We start from the raw sequence: 16,569 nt of genomic DNA, 5'->3' as shown, positions 1-16,569 counted from the left end.
CTTTTATATGGAATAGACCCACTCAATCTAATATTCTATTAACTTTCCAGAATAGTTGACAGTAAAGAATGGCCAGCACTTCATAGGAATTCTCATGAGGTCATTTACTGGAAAAGAATATTTAGAGAGATGAGTGGCAATCCTAACAGAGTAATGTCACCATGAAATATTTCTCCTCTCTCTCTTTCTCTCTCTCTCAAATTGCTGACTACATGTCCATTAATTGGAAAAATTTGGGTTGTCTGACTTATTATTACTTGTAAATAATTGTATATTTGTTTGAGGCCCCTTAAAAAAATTTACAAACCCTTATATTTTTTTTCAAAAGTAGGATGACGTGACACTGGATTCATTAAATAGAAATTTAAAACACAGTCTAAAAATTGATTGCTGTGCTTTGCTTTATAGGAATCAAAAGTTTTGCATGCCTTTGTTAATATGTATTTCAGTAATGAAAAAAATAAAATGAAAAATCAACAGACACACACCTTTAATTTGGATTGAATTTCCTGTCTATGTATAAAACTATATTTTTTTTTAAAAAAAAGCAAATACATCAGATATGGAGCATAAAAAATGATCAAAGACAGTCCAACATTTTTTGGAAAGAATAAAGTAGATTTATAAGGTGGGTCAAATGCTATAATTGCCCTCATACTAAAAAATAACTTCCCTTTTTGAAAGTTTTCTTTCTATATTCTTAACAAAATTGCATAAAATATACATTCTTCATGGGGGACAGGAGTGCAAATTGTGTATAGTCATTTAATCTTGATCCCTTCTAAGTGCTCTTTAAAAATAACTATGGAAGAAAAAATGTTTAAGAGAAATTTCTTGATAGCATTGTATTATGTGGACATAAACTTGTTCTTTAAAAGAAACTAATATCCCAATGAGAAGTCTCAGAATATTGCATGTTAGAAAACTGACTTGATAAGGGCAAATCTCAAAAGTTAGATCTGGAAGAGATGGGTAAGGCATTGATCATTTTGTACCTCAGATTTTTCTCTATAAAGTCAAGAATTTATGCAAAATTCTCACTTTCTGCCAGTACTCTCCCAATTATGGAAGAGAATAATTGAGTGCCTACGAAAACCAAATTGTTAATCTATTTTCTCATTTGTAAGTCTGTTTGATCAACTCCCAAACCTTTGGTGAGTATAACCATTGTTCCTAACTTTCAAAAGCTATAAAAATGTCATAGGGAATAATTATAAAATCATTTTCTGTAGATTTAGGCATAGTTTATAACTTAATTGTATTTATTTAACCTTTTAATATGAGGTAACAATTTTAAATAAAGTTTTTTTCTATTTTAATCAGTGAAAATTCAATGCTATTTGATAACATTTTCTGTTTGATATGCTGATATTTTCTTATCCACCCAAACAATGTAGTTGGCAACAAAGTTCAATAGGAAAAATGATGTAATGTTTCTATCAAAATTTTGCTATCTATAATCCCTTACACAAGTTCAACACATTTGTCTTTGTCTTGTTCTTTTAAACTGTATGGCAAAAACTACCTTGGTTAAGCCCAATTACTGGTCTGTCAGATTTTTGTCTATATTCATGCACCTGGACATGTATGGGAAAAGGATGTGACAATGATTTTCATTGTTTTAATCTCCAAGCCAAAATTCTTCCCAGAGTTTCATATTCATATATCCATACTCCTACTCAACATTAAAATTAAATATTTAATGAATACCTTAAACTTAATATGTGTGAAACTGTCAGAAATCTTCACTTGCACCACTCCCATTTTTTAAAGGATATTTTTATTAGTTGTTGACGAATTTTATTTATTTATTTGTATGTGGTGCTGAGAATCGAACCCAGTGTCTGTCACATGCTAGGCAAGCATTCTACCATTGAGCCACCATCCCAGTCCCATCATCCCCCATTTTACTAAAGGTAAATTCATCTTTTCAGTTGTTTGGTCTAATAAACTTAGAGTCATGAATTGTTCCTCTTCTTCAGCATCCAACAATCAATCTTTTGGAAAAATCCTATTAATGCAAAATTATCTAGAAATGAACACCTACCCTCATGTCTCAAACTACTACTTAGATTATTTCATATTTCCATACTTTCACAATGATCCACCTCAATCAATTTCAATAAACAAAGTGATTTCAAGAGTCTTCTGCTCAGTCCTCCCCTCTGGGGGATCCTCACACTGACTCCTAAGACCTCCACAACCCTATGACACAGTCCATGTCTCTTTACCTCTCTACCCTTGCTCTTAAGATTTTCTCTTCATTTGTTCATTCCAAATTCCCTCTTTTGCAAGCCTTCTAGAGAACTTGTCTTGAGTTTTTGTCCAATGAATGCAATGTTCTTTTTGTATATAATCACGTCTCACTGATTTACTTTATTCATCCTTTTTCACAAATATTTCCTCAAAGTGATGCCTTCCTTAACCATGTAACTTCAGTTTACCTCCCTAAATTATACCTATTTGACTTCCCTATTCCAAGTTGCCCTATAGAACCATCTGACACACTGTGTATTTTCCTGATATGTAGTTTATCACTTCACTCTTCCACTATAATGTATGTTCCATGAAACCAGGGATTTTTTGAGGGGAAGTGCAATACTGGGGATTGAACTCAGGGGCACTCAACCACTGAGTCACATCACCAGCATTATTTTGTATTTTATCTAGATACAGGGTCTCACTGAGTTGCTTAGGGCCTTGCTAAATTGCTGAGAGGGGTTTTGAACTTGTAAGCCTCTTGTCTCAGCCTCCAGAGCACTGAGATTATAGGCGTGTGCCACTATGCTTGCCTTAAAATAAGGATTTTTTTTTTTTTTTTTGTACTAGGGATTGAACCCAGGTGCATTTAACCACTGAGCCACATCCTCAGTCAAAAATATTTTGATAGAGAGAGGGTCTACTTGAGTTGCTTAGGGCCTCACTAAATTGTTGAGTCTAGCTTTGAACTTGTGATGCTCCTGCCTTGGCCTCCAGAGGGTTGGGATTACAGGTGTGCACCTGGTAGAACTAGGGATTTTTGACTCCAATGTTTACTCCCCAATGACAGAACCAAGATCAGTACCTGGACCTGCAACAAGGCAGGTTTCCCTGAATTTTTGTTTCATGATCGTTTTGTAGATTACTAGAACTGCAATACTCATCTAAGTGAAAGAGTATTTGATATCAAGACAATCTTTAATAATGGCAATGGAAGAACACTCATCCTCTTGGTCATTTATTTACAGGAATGTCTAATATAACAAAATCATCTTGAAGTTCTACTGCAGGATATACTTATAAACACATAGGAAATCACATTTTGGAAAATGATGAGCATTTTTGTTTGTTTATCATTTATTCTTAAAAGACATTACATCATTATAAAAGCATTATATTCTTTGCCTTCTAAATAGTTTCTAAACAGGCTAAAAATTCAAGAAATGTTTCTTCCAAAGCTTAGAGGTATTATAAAAGTCTTTAAAATTTGGTGTATGCTAACTTATTTGCATTTCTTTATGACAGTAAAAATTCTTGCAGATTATTATGCAGAAATGTGTGAAATCAGTACTGATTAACAATAACACTGAAGCACCTAAAAATTCTGCATGAGTCTATGCATAGCAAACCACTTGTCATGGCCACATCTACTGAGTGTGCATGAATATAAATGGTACCTGAAATCTCCTACTGGTTAATGCATTGACCAAAATCACCTTCACAGGTAAATCAGGATAAAAAATAATTAAGAAGGCCAGTGTATTTTCTGAAATGGAAAATAAATATGATAACTATTTCAGGAGGAAGAGAACCTAGGAGAAAGACAGGAACCAGGATTTTGAGTGCTTACTTTATGATGCTGTCTGTTGCAACTGTCTCAGAGGAACTAGAGATGGCAAGTTGGTCAGAAGGTAACCCCGAATCTAATCTTGAAACTCATTTTTAAGTACATTGTATGTTTCACATAGTTTTGGTAATGGTGACAGAAACAGACATTGTGTAAAATCAGCTAAGGATTTCCCCTTTCTGTTGTTCTCTGTTTACCCTTTGTCACTATTGTCACAGTCTATATGGTGAGCTCAATGTTATGCCAAACACACTGTGACCATTTTCTTTATTTGTCATTTTAATCTTCTGGTATAGATTTTATTAGCAGAGTTAATAGAGGTCAAACAACTTAGAGCAAGTGTCTGCTCCAGAATTCTAACACTGGTCTGTTGCCCCCTAAACCCCCTTGACCATTATGAAATATTCTTCCCATTGGAGACCAGGAGAAGCCTGGAGAAAGGTAGAAAGGAGTTGAGAAAGTCATAATTCTGGAGACATATCACAATGGTACCTGAGTATAGAATGTTGCACAGTTGTATGCTAAGATTTCTCTCTACAAAAATCAATTTTCCCTCGAGCCAAATTACATATATCATTTTTTCTTTAAAGTATTGTTTTGACTGGTGAGGAAAAGGACGATTTACTCCAGGGTTAGTTGCAGGTACGTAGAAATGACCGTGAAAATACAAATATTGCTAAGAAAGATAGCTATTGCCTTAAATAAAAGAAATAATTTAAATACACAAACACTCAGACCAATACAGAAATTGTTTTCCATATGCATAATAATTCTAGAGTCTACCACCTAACATGACATAATGGCTAATAGATTGTGATCATTGTGATCATTAAGATATTATATATAAACAAAAATATCTTATTGCAATATATATTAATTTTCTAATGTTTTGTCTTGTACAAAAATAGAAAATCATCATATAGTAGATAAGCTTCCATGAAGCACAGAAAATATGATACAAAAGTAATAACTTGACCACAGCTAATCTACTATAATTTGAAAGATGCTTCATGCAATACAATTGAATTCAAACAAACATTTATTATATTCTACATATCAGGCATTGTCAGTCACTGGACATTGCATTGATTATAAAGCTGATAAAAAAATATGCAACAAATAAACTAAAATATTCTGCTTTTGAGGACTTCATAATCCATTAGTGGAGCCAATAAATGCTTAGAGGTGCAGCAGTCAAAAATTAAATCCAGAGGCTGGGGTTGTAGTTCAGTGTTAGAGTGTTTGCCTCACACCTGTGAGGCACTGGGTTCGATCCTCAGCACCACATAAAAATAAATAAATAAATTAAATAAAGATAGTGTGTCCATCTACAACTAAAAATCATTTAAAAATTAAATCCAGCCTTGGGATAGAAAGATTAGAGAAGACCCAGTTAAATCAACGGATGAGCAGGTTTTGTTCTGTTTAGGAATGAAAAATGGGTTAAAATTAAATGAAGAAAGACAAAGATTATACAAGATTACAGAGTGCAGAAAGCAAAAAAAGATTGTATGTGTACTCGCACATACATATGAACACATACAGAAAACAAACACGCAGGGGAAGATGAGCAGAGTCAACATGTTTTGAGTTGTATTATCAATGGGCATTACTGGCTCCACAACTTCTGGAGAGGTAATCCAGGGAGTGGAAAGCTTGTTCAAATTTGTAAAAACAATAAGGACAAGTAACACATCAGGAAATACTGATTTAGCCCTCTGGTGTTTATCAGAACTGCTCCTAGATAATTTTTTTCTCTCCTTCCAAGTGCAGGATTGTGAGTTTACTTCCCAGTGCGTTCGGTCACCTTGCATGTGACTTGCTGACTCCAATACAATGGTGTGCTTTCCTATATTTAGCTTTTAGGCAGAAGTTAGAGAAACAATGCGATTTGCTTCATTCTTTACACCTGCATTAAGATAATGACAACACTTATCAGCAAGGCTCTTCTATTTGCATGGCAATATAAATGATGGAGAGCCAGCAGAGTGACTATTAGGACTGAGAAGTTATCCTTCCAGGCTCTCAGTTTTACAGTCAGTGAATCGATCTCTGTCATCCTGTGTATATTTGTGTGTGTTTATATGTGTTTGCTCCTATTGGGTTTGGTTCTCAGGAAAATCCTAACTAATACATAATTAGCAACAACTGATCAGAATTGGTCTCCAGGATTTTTAATCATTAATGGCTGTTTGTCAGAATGTGAACAATCAGGATTAATTTGTAAATATATATATATATATATATATATATATATATTTGTTAGTATTTAGACTGTTTCTAGCTGCTAAATAACTACCAAAGCAATAAATTTTGCTTGTTTAGGTAAGGGTACTGAGTATTATCCCATTTTGAAAAATTTATTTAAAAATGCTGTAACTACAATATTATGAATGCCAGTATTGTATCACTTCGATTTTCATATTGGCAGTAGCATTAAATTCTGCTCATGAATATGTTCAATATTCTATTCTTAGTATCTTTTTTGTGATTTTATTATTTATTTACTTGATGTTTAATCATTTTGAAAAGAAAATTAACATTTTATTTCTATCGACTTATAAATTGTGTTCCCTGGAAGAATAAATATAATTTTCTTTTTTTGCCATTTTGTTGGATTAAATTTTAAAAGGAATAGTTAGCATGTGCCTGATGAACAGAACTATGCAACAGTAAGTCTGAAACTCTGAGTGGTGGTTTCATTGAGGTTTGCTGTTAATGTGTCAATAGGATGACATTGTCTTCAAGGACTGTATGAAAGACTTTGGGTATATGCCTGCAATGCTGACAAAGTATTGGTTTTCTGAATCTCAAAGTGTCCTATTCAGACAATAAGTTATATTGTCCCTTTAGGTATTATTCCATGGAGTTGAGATAATATCATTGATTTAGCTATTTTAGTTTCTCTCCAAAAAAATAAGAATACACTTCTTCTAAAACCAAGTTTAGTTCCATATTCTGAATCTCTCCTTCTTCTACAGTATGAATTTTATTCACAATGGTATTTTAGCATTATTATGTGAACTGTGTCCATACAAGTTTTCAGCATATACTAGGGAACATATGTACCTACTTGTCGGGGTCTTAAGTTCCCTTGCTCTTCTTGACCAGCGACAAGGGAAGAGGACACTCCCTAACAAGGCCAGACTGGTATAGGTAGGGCCAACTGACCACCGCACACAGCCCTCAGGGCGGAGGACAATCAGATGCCTCAGGGAGACCAGTTACAGCAGGAACTCATTCATTGAGGAAATCACACAGCTTTTATGTAGGGTGGAGGCTAGGTAGGAACCAATCAGCTTAAAGATCAGCAAGGCATGGGGGCGGTTCACACAGGTGAGAGTCCCATAGGACTATATGGGAAGCACTGAGCTGATCATGTTCGCGGAACTGTTGTTAACCAATCCCTGATGGTGGTCTGATTTATTGTCATTAACTATTGAAACCACCTTTGAGGCCTTGATCTTGTTCACTCTCCAGGGTATAAGGAATCAGCCTGAGTTAGTGAACGTGTCATTAGTCCCAACACCTACTGGTCACAGAATCTGTCCTACCTATCAACCAAACAGGTATTGATTTGACAAATGTGAAACCACCACAAAATGGTATAGACTGAGTTAAAAGAGAGGACTGGGCCTGTAAGATCTATAACCTAGAACAAAGCATATACAGAAAACAAGAGATTGGTGTCCATGCAAAAAATATTTCATACACACACACACACACACACACACACACAGGAACACAGGGCTACCTAAATGGTAAGATGATGAACATTGGGTCAGTAATTGTGTTCATTAAAGTTTAACTATCTATAAGTAGGGACATTGAGACACGTTCAAAAGGCCATAAAAGGAAATCCAAGAGATTCAGTATTTTCTACTATGTATTTAAAGATTGTAATGTCCATTGAGAACATTGAAACCATAGAGTATGAGGAAAGGTCAGAAAATCATATTAAAGAAATTTAGAAGTTAATAAATACTTTTAAAATAACAGAATAAAATAATCATGTATAACTTGGCATTATCAAAGGATAGATTGTAAACAAAAGGCAAGGACCCTTATATCTGTAGTGTGAGTTTTATAGAAAAATAAGAAAAATTCTCATTTTGGAGGTAAGAAGAGAAAAACTAAAAAGTAAGAAATCTTTAGCTTTAAAAACATTGTCTTATAAGTGAAATTGTGAAGACTGGACACATATATATGGAGTAGTGACATATTTCACTAGACATAGGGAAAACTTGATTGCATCATAATGACACATGTCTCTGGGATGAGAAAACAGAAAATAAATCTGGTGTGTTTTCTAGACTTGTGTAAATATCTAACATATCCATCAAAAAATTGAACTTGGAAATAGTGTGGATTAAGTCCAACTCTTGAAAAGCTTTAACTGTGTGTCTGTGTGGTTTTTAAGAAAACATATGTTTGCTCATAAACCTAAGGAAGGAAAAAATGACCAACAGTTTTGTAATAAAGAAAAGCTATAAACTAGTGGACCAAATTTCAAACCTTTCAACAAAGTTATGGGACTTCCTCCCCAATTTATTGTAAATAGGAAGCAGGTATTGAATTAGGTTCAAAAAGAAAGTTGAATTGGTCACAATTTGCTCTCTGGAAAATGGAGAAATTAATAAAAGGAAAGATTTAATTATTATGAAAATGTATTTAATGAAGAAAATTAAAATCATTTATCATTCCATCAGTCACAGATAAATACTATTAAATTTGTAAATATATTCTCCATCTTTTAATTTAAAAATATAAATACATGTAAGTATATTTTAAAACAATATTGGGTTTGTACTGCCTATGCTCTTTTGTAACTGCCTTGCCTTTTGCCAAGTACTTTTAATGTTCTTTGTGTGTCCGTAAATATTCATCTAACACATAATATTTTATTTTATATTTTAGTTGACAAGAGTATATGCATGTATCTTGTACAACATGATTCCAAGTACATATGCATTATGGAATTACTAAATCTAACTAGCATATGAATTACCACACATAGCTATCATTTTTGTAGCGAGAACACTAAACTCTTCAATATATTTACTAAATTCACATTAAAAAAAATTAAATATTTCAAAAGTCTATATGGTTCAAAATGTAGTCCTTAAGAATTAACCTTATTAAGCATACCAAAGTCATTTAAATATGTCCTATGTATTATCCTTGATCCTATAGCCAAACGGCAACCTACATGATTTTAGAATTTGATTTCTTAAATCTGATCATTGAGATAATAGTGTGATCTAAAAGGATTTTAAGTTAAATACTTGTACTATCAACATAATGTTGCCTCTTGTCTGCTGTACTACAGTTTGAAAATTCCTTAAGCTGTCTGAACTTCACTTTTGTTCATCTAGAAAAAGAGATTCTTGCTCTAATATTTTCAGTTAATGCAAAGTAAAAGAAGAAAAACAGAAAGAACCATTGTCTAGTTTCACTTCACATAAGCATCTATTTACCTCTCCTAAATCATCTGTATATCTTAGGGATATAAATTCATCACTTAGGAAATATCCACCCTGTTAATAGTGTGAGAATGTAAAGTTAAATCACTTTTGACTGGGGAAACTTTATCATAAGAAAATGGTTTAATTTCCCTGAGCATGAAATATTTCCCCCAAGGAGTGTACCTATTAATGGCATGCTACGATTAATTAATTGGTTCTGGGAACTATTATGCCATATTAGTCACTTTCATATTAGTGTTCCCAAGAGTGGCAAATAAATAAGACAGTGATTGCACTTCTACATGTCCAGCCACTTCCTGCCAAGAGATTTTGCTGATGTGCAGTTTCTGTGCAACTTCCCACAGCTACTTTGTCAGCTGACTTAGCTCAAGCTCTGTTAGTACAGTGATTAGGAAAGTCTCCTTCCAGTAGGAAATATTTTCTTCTCATTACTTTTTGTGATATTATAGACAACAATTTCCCAGGGGCATAAGAGTTGATCCCAGCAGGGTTGTTTACAGTGACATGGTAGCACTGTTGCCAATGAAGTTTTGGCAACAGGTAGGATTTTTCAGTATCTATTTTGACCCCATAGCAATTTCTGCAGTTGTAAATAATTTCAACGACTTCCTTTCCAGTTAGGTAAACTACTGTCAAATTAAAGATGTGTTCAAAACTCACAGGACAGCTTTGCTTTTTCATTGTTACATTTCCAATATGAATGATGTGATTTTTTTAATATGAATGATCATAAATTGAAGAAGATGAACATTTGTATAAGAAATTTACTGAATTAGAGAGGCTTGTGGTTTTCACATGTCAATCATTTGGACTCACACTGCACTGATATTTGGGAAATATAAGAATGTAGATTAAGTAAATTTTATTAGTATTGTAAACATAATAAAATTATTTTCATATTTTATTTTATTTTTATTTTTTACAGACTGCATTTTGATTCATTTTACATAAATGGGGTGCATCTTTTCATTTCTGGGGTTGTACAAAATGTAGAGTCATACCATTCGTGTAATCATACATGTATATAAGGTAATGATGTCTGACTCATTCCACCATTTTTCATAACCCCCCCTTCTCATTTCCCTCTACACAAGCTAAAGTTCCTCCATCCTTCTCTCACCAGCTACCACCTCCATCCCCATTATATATCATTATCCACTTAAAAGGAAAAACATTCAACCTTTGGTTTTTTGGGATTGGCTTATTTCACTTAGCATGATATTCTCCAATTCTATCCATTTATCTGCAAATGCCATAATATTATTATTCTTTATAACTGAACAATAGTCCATTGTGTACATATACCACAGTTTCTTTACCCATTCATCTGTTGAAGGGCATCTAGTTTGGTTCTACAATCTAGCTAATGTGAATTGAACTGTTATAAACATTGATGTGGCTGCATTACTGTAGTATGCTATTTTTAAGTCCTTGGGTATAAACTGAGGAGTGGGATAACTGGATCAAAATGTGAGTCCATCCAAGTTTTCTGAGGATTCTCCACACTGCTTTCCAGAGTGACTGCACCAATTTGCAGCTCTACCAGCAATGTTAACATTAAAATATAACTGATGTTTCATCATATGAATATTAAAATTTTGAATTAACTAAGTATAGCATCTTAAGAATAACTGCTATATCTCAGACAATTCACATTATTTGATTAAATCTTCCAAAAGACCCAGATAATAATCCTTACATTGATATAATGAAGTACCTGATCCTAAAAGATACACAAAACTTTGCCAAATTCACATATTTATTAAGTTTATGATCTGAGTTTTCAGACACTAAATTTAACATTCTTTTCCCTATACCATGTTGGTCATTCAAATTTTGAAGGTGTTCCCTGAAAGATAACAATGACCTTCATCTGCATTTCGGCTATCAGAGAATCTGTCACACTTGTTCAGAGACCTATCTTTAGACAAAAAGAAATGCTTTCATAAACTTTCAGCAGTCCCCATTGTTATCATTTTGTAGTGAGGACATTTTACATGCAACTCTCAAGATATTTCAAGAAAACAATCTAGTGTTAACTATAGTCACCATGTTGAAGTATAGCTATCTCACCTCATTCCTCCTCTCCAAGTGAAATTTATAGCCTTTGACTGATGTCTCCCCAAACCCTCTCTGCAACTACCCCAGTCCCCAGTAAGCACCATCTACTATCTATTTCAAGGAAAATTTATTTTATTTATTACTAATTATTATTATTATTATATGTACCAGGAATTGAACCCAGGAGCACTTAACCACCGAGTCACATCCCTTTTTGTAATTTATGAGAGACAGGGTCTCGTTGAGTTGCTAAGGCTGGATTTAATCTCTATCCTCCTGCCTCAGCCTCCCAAGCTGCTGGGGTTAAGGCATGGGCCATGGCATCCAGCAGGAAATTTTACTTTTTAAATTACCCATATCAGGGAGATCATGTGGTACTTGTCTAACTGTGGCATTACTCTACATAAGGTCCTCTGGGTTCCTCCATATTGTCACAAATGATTGAATTTTTTTCTTTTATTTGGAAGACTAGTATTGCACTGTGTGTATAGACCATATTTTCTTTGTCCATTGATCAGTTGATAAATACTTAGGTTGTTCCCATATCTTGGCTATTATGAAGAGTAGTGTAACAAACATAGGAATACAGGTACCTGACGTAGTGGTCATTTCCTTCAGGTATATACCAGCAGTGACATTGTTAGATCATATAGTTATTTATTTTCAATTTTTGGAGGGACCTCGATGATGTTTTTGATAATACCTTTTCTATACCAACAAGAAATGTACAAAGGTTCCATTTTCTCCACTTTCCTGCCAATACTTGCTATCTTTTGTCTTTTTGATAACAGTCATTTTAATAGGTATGAGGTGATACTACATTGTGGTTTTAACTTGCATTTTCATGATATCAGTGATTTTGAGCATATTTTCATATATCTGATGGTCATTTTTATAACTGCTTTTGGGAAATGTCTATTCAGGTTCTTTCCCAGTATTTTAATTAGGTCATTTGTTTCTAGCTGAGTCTCTTAGTCTCTTACATATTTGGGACATTACTCACCCCAAAATTAATACAATGTGAGGTAATGCATATGTTAAATAGCTAGATTTAGTCACTCCATGCAGTATAAATATTTCATAATATCTATTTGCTCTTTAATATATACACACAACTTTATCTTTCAACTTAAAAGAAATAAAAATCTAAAAAGCAATTCAGCATGACATGAAATGAGTCAGGTTTCCCCGACCTCACTTTACCTATTGAGTGGTTGTGGGTGAAGTCAGTCATGAAGTTTCTAGTTTCTTACAGTATTTTAATATATTCCAGTTTCTTTACTATCTACTTAAAATTATAGAATTGCTACCAAAATTGTAGACTGAATTTAGAAAGTAATGAGATCACTTTAAAAAAATTATTTTTAAAAGAGTACTTCTATGAATAGGGTATAGCGTTTTATTATCTTTCAATCATTGTGCATTTTTGATATGTTGATTTTGCCAAACCATGTAAATCTTCATATATTTTACATTTTATATATCATAAAACATTTTATCTGTAAAACTATGCCCATAATATTTCTACATAGATTGTGAAAATATGAAATTTAAATCATGACTTTCTATAAATAAATTTAAAATTTAGGAGTCTTCTTTGACCAAAATATTCACATTTTAATAAATAACAAAGAATATTAAAATACTAAATAAATTAGAAAAGTTACCAACATGTTTTTATATTGCAGATATTAGGCAATATTAAGTATTATTAGTATTAGGTATTATTTTTGAACTTTTTTTAGTTGTAGAGGGGCACAATATCTTTATTTATTGATTTTTACTGGTGCTGAGGATCTAACCCAGCCCCTCCCATATGGTGGAGGAGCACTCTACCACTGAGCCACAACCCCAACCCCTATTTTTCAATTATTGATAAGAAATGAGTTTGTTATTGAAGGTTAATATCTCTTTCCTCATTGGAAGAGATTTTTAAGGTTACTAGCCTAATAAATGTTATAAAACATACAGGTATATAGGACATCTCTAAACATTTAGCTAAATGGTCATCCTCTGTCTTTTTGTTTGATCTTATTTGTAAACATCATATCCATAGTGATAAGAAAACATTTTCCTTAATATTTTCTTTGTTGCTTTATTTATCTGGATTTGAGTTGGGTGATGTTATTTTAAAAGTGGTATTTTTAAAATTGAAATGAAAATAATTTTAGGCTAAAGAATGTAAATGATGGTGATATTAGGGTCTAATTGAGTCTGAATTTTATATTGTAAAATGCTTAAGTATCATAGGAAATTAAGCTAAATACACACCCAATTTAAAAGATTAAAGGAAGAATATTAATTTTTTATACATTCCTTTTACTCTCAATTTTGTTATCATCAAATAGAAAAAATGATTCAAAACATTTTATCATTCCCTGATAAGTAGATGATGATATATAATGGGGGTGGGGGGTAGGGGAGAGAGAAGAATGGAGGAAATTTAGATTACATAGAGGGAAATGAGAGGGGAAAAGGGGGATATGGAAGATGGTGGAATGAGAAAGAAATCATTACCCTATGTACATGTATGATTACATTAATGGTGTGAATCTACATTGTGCACAAACATAGAAATGAAAAGATGTACCCCATTTGTGTACAATGAATCAAAATGCAGTCTGTAAAATTCAAAAATGATTTAAAAATAATAAATAAATAAATAAATAAATAAATAAATAAAAATAAAAATTTTTAAAAAGTTATTTCAAATCCAAAGTTCTTTCAGTTACCTATCTCATAGAATTCCATGTGGAGAAAGCTACAAAGATAATTAAAACATTAAATTATATAATTAAAGCACTAAAACTCAACCATATAGAAATTCATTTTGTTTCACTTTAAGGTACTTATATTTGAATATTATGCTCATCAAGTGAATTAGATTTTAGCAAATTACTAGCTTGCCTCTATTAATTGTCAACCTGTTGTAAGTGAATACCGTCAATAGGTATTTTCGACTTTCTCAGGGTATGACATTTTCTTTGCACTAAAGAAAATCCTAATAACCTAAATACAAGAAAAATTAAATTGCAATTAAATAAATGAATATATATATATAATTTTTATTACATATATTCCTTATCATTAAATTAGAAACCAGAGTGCAATTTGGATAATACTTTAATTGCTAAAGTTCTTAATGAGAACTTCAAGAAAAAAAAAGGCTAACTTTTTTTTTCTCAATGAACTGAAATGTGGTTAACACTTACGGAACAAAATCAATAAATAAGCAAATCCTTAATACAAAAAAAATTGTTATTTGGTCCATTTATCATGGACTACTATTAGTATTACTTTATAGGCTAACATGTTTATTTCCTAACTTTTCTTTCAAGACAGACATTAACTACAAATTTTCTGTGCATTTGTTCACAAAAATTATGACTCATTGATTTTAATTTTGTTATTATAAATCATATAACATGAAAATATTGTATTTGCATAATACAGGTTATAAGCTAAGTGTGAATAATAAGTGAACATATTTAAAAGAACTCCTATACAGAACACAGTTTAAAATCATATCCAGTATTCTTGTTTGACTACAATTATTTCTTGCCAGTAGTCACATGAAATTTTAATGCAAAAGTTTAAAAGAACTGGATCTAAAAATAATGATTTTCAAAGCCTAGTTTATATTTGAAACTTGAAGCAGATGTTTTGTGACATTCTTTAATTTGATGAAATTCCCACAGGCTGCGTATGATATTTATTAGTTCTGTACTGAGTTGATAAATTATATAGCAAAAAAAATTTTCCTTCAAGTTAGAACTTTCTTGGAATGTAAGAGAAATGAAAGGAAGTTTACATAAATTCTTTGAATGAAATTTCAAAATGCTTGAGTCCCAAATTTAGACTATGTATATTTCACAATATATTTATATCTATATGATGTTGAACCAATAAAAAACATTCCTTAATTTTCCCCCTCTATAAAGTAGGAATAACAATTCTTCTTGTACAAAATGGACAGCTAAGGTGATTTTAAAAATACGAAGTAAAGAAATGATATCACTTTTAATTTAAGTAAAATGAATATTTTTTACTTAGGTAAAATTTAGGGTGCCTTGAATATGTTAATCACCTAAAAAAAGTTGATGTAAAAAGGACTACAAAACAAACAAACAGAGAACAAAATAGTGAAAGAAACAGCCAAGAAGAGGTTGAAAATGAATCAAAAAATTTGGTATGAATATTTAGACACCAAAGGCCATACATCCACCTGACACCACTGATCATTCTAATAGAATTTATTCCACTCAGTATATTGGTATTCTCAGAGTTTACAGTCATGTTTCCAAACATTAAAAGAAATAACAAATGTAAATTGTATAGCACTCTGCCTAACACATGTTACTAACTCAATGAATACTAGCTAGAAAGTTACAGTAGTTATTGTACTAAGTTCATAAATTGCAATTTCCTGTGGTGGGATCATAAATACAACTCTTCTAATGACTTAAAAATAGTTTCATGACTATGCCTCTTTTATTATCCTACTTGTTTTTAAGAAACACACTTCCCTCTAATTATTTTACTGATTCTTCATAGGTGATTGGGAATTTGAAACATCTTTATAAATAGTATCCTTTGGATTATACTAAATGTTTTCTGAGGTTCTGTCTGATACCTTAATTAGAACTGAATGTGTATATCATTGTCTGATGTCTAAAACAATGAATCTAATGTTAACATTAAAGCAAAGTGAATTCCCTGAAACTGCAGGGGAAGCATGCATAGAATAGAGTAGTAAAACTTATGTTCAAGCATTTGAAGCAGAGAGAACAACCCATCAGTTTTCTTTGCTACAAACAACACTGCTATGCCTTCTTTTATTACATACAGTCAAACCATTTATGCACCAGTTTTACTGACTTGAAAAATATCAAGTGGTAAACGGAATCAGCTACTTTTTAATGCCCATTTTACCCCTTTGGGAATTTTTAACACATATAAAAATAGGTTAAACTCTAGATTATGGAAGAAAAGATGAAAGTATCAAATAGATGAAATTTCAGAAATACTATATGAGCAAGAAAAAAAAGGTGTTATCAAGACAAACCAAGTGCTCAGTGGCAGAGAAACTGCCTAGCAAGTATGAGTCTTGGGTTAGATCCCCAGCACCACACACACAAAATTGACAATAAAGCCAAAACCAATGAGACTGACAACAGTAGAAATACCGTGGTAGTA

The sequence above is a fragment of the Sciurus vulgaris genome, assembly GCF_902686455.1.
Source record: "Sciurus vulgaris genome assembly, chromosome: 12".
NCBI lineage: Eukaryota > Metazoa > Chordata > Mammalia > Rodentia > Sciuridae > Sciurus > Sciurus vulgaris.
The sequence above is the reverse complement of the archived record's forward strand: the minus strand, read 5'-3'. Positions refer to the sequence as shown.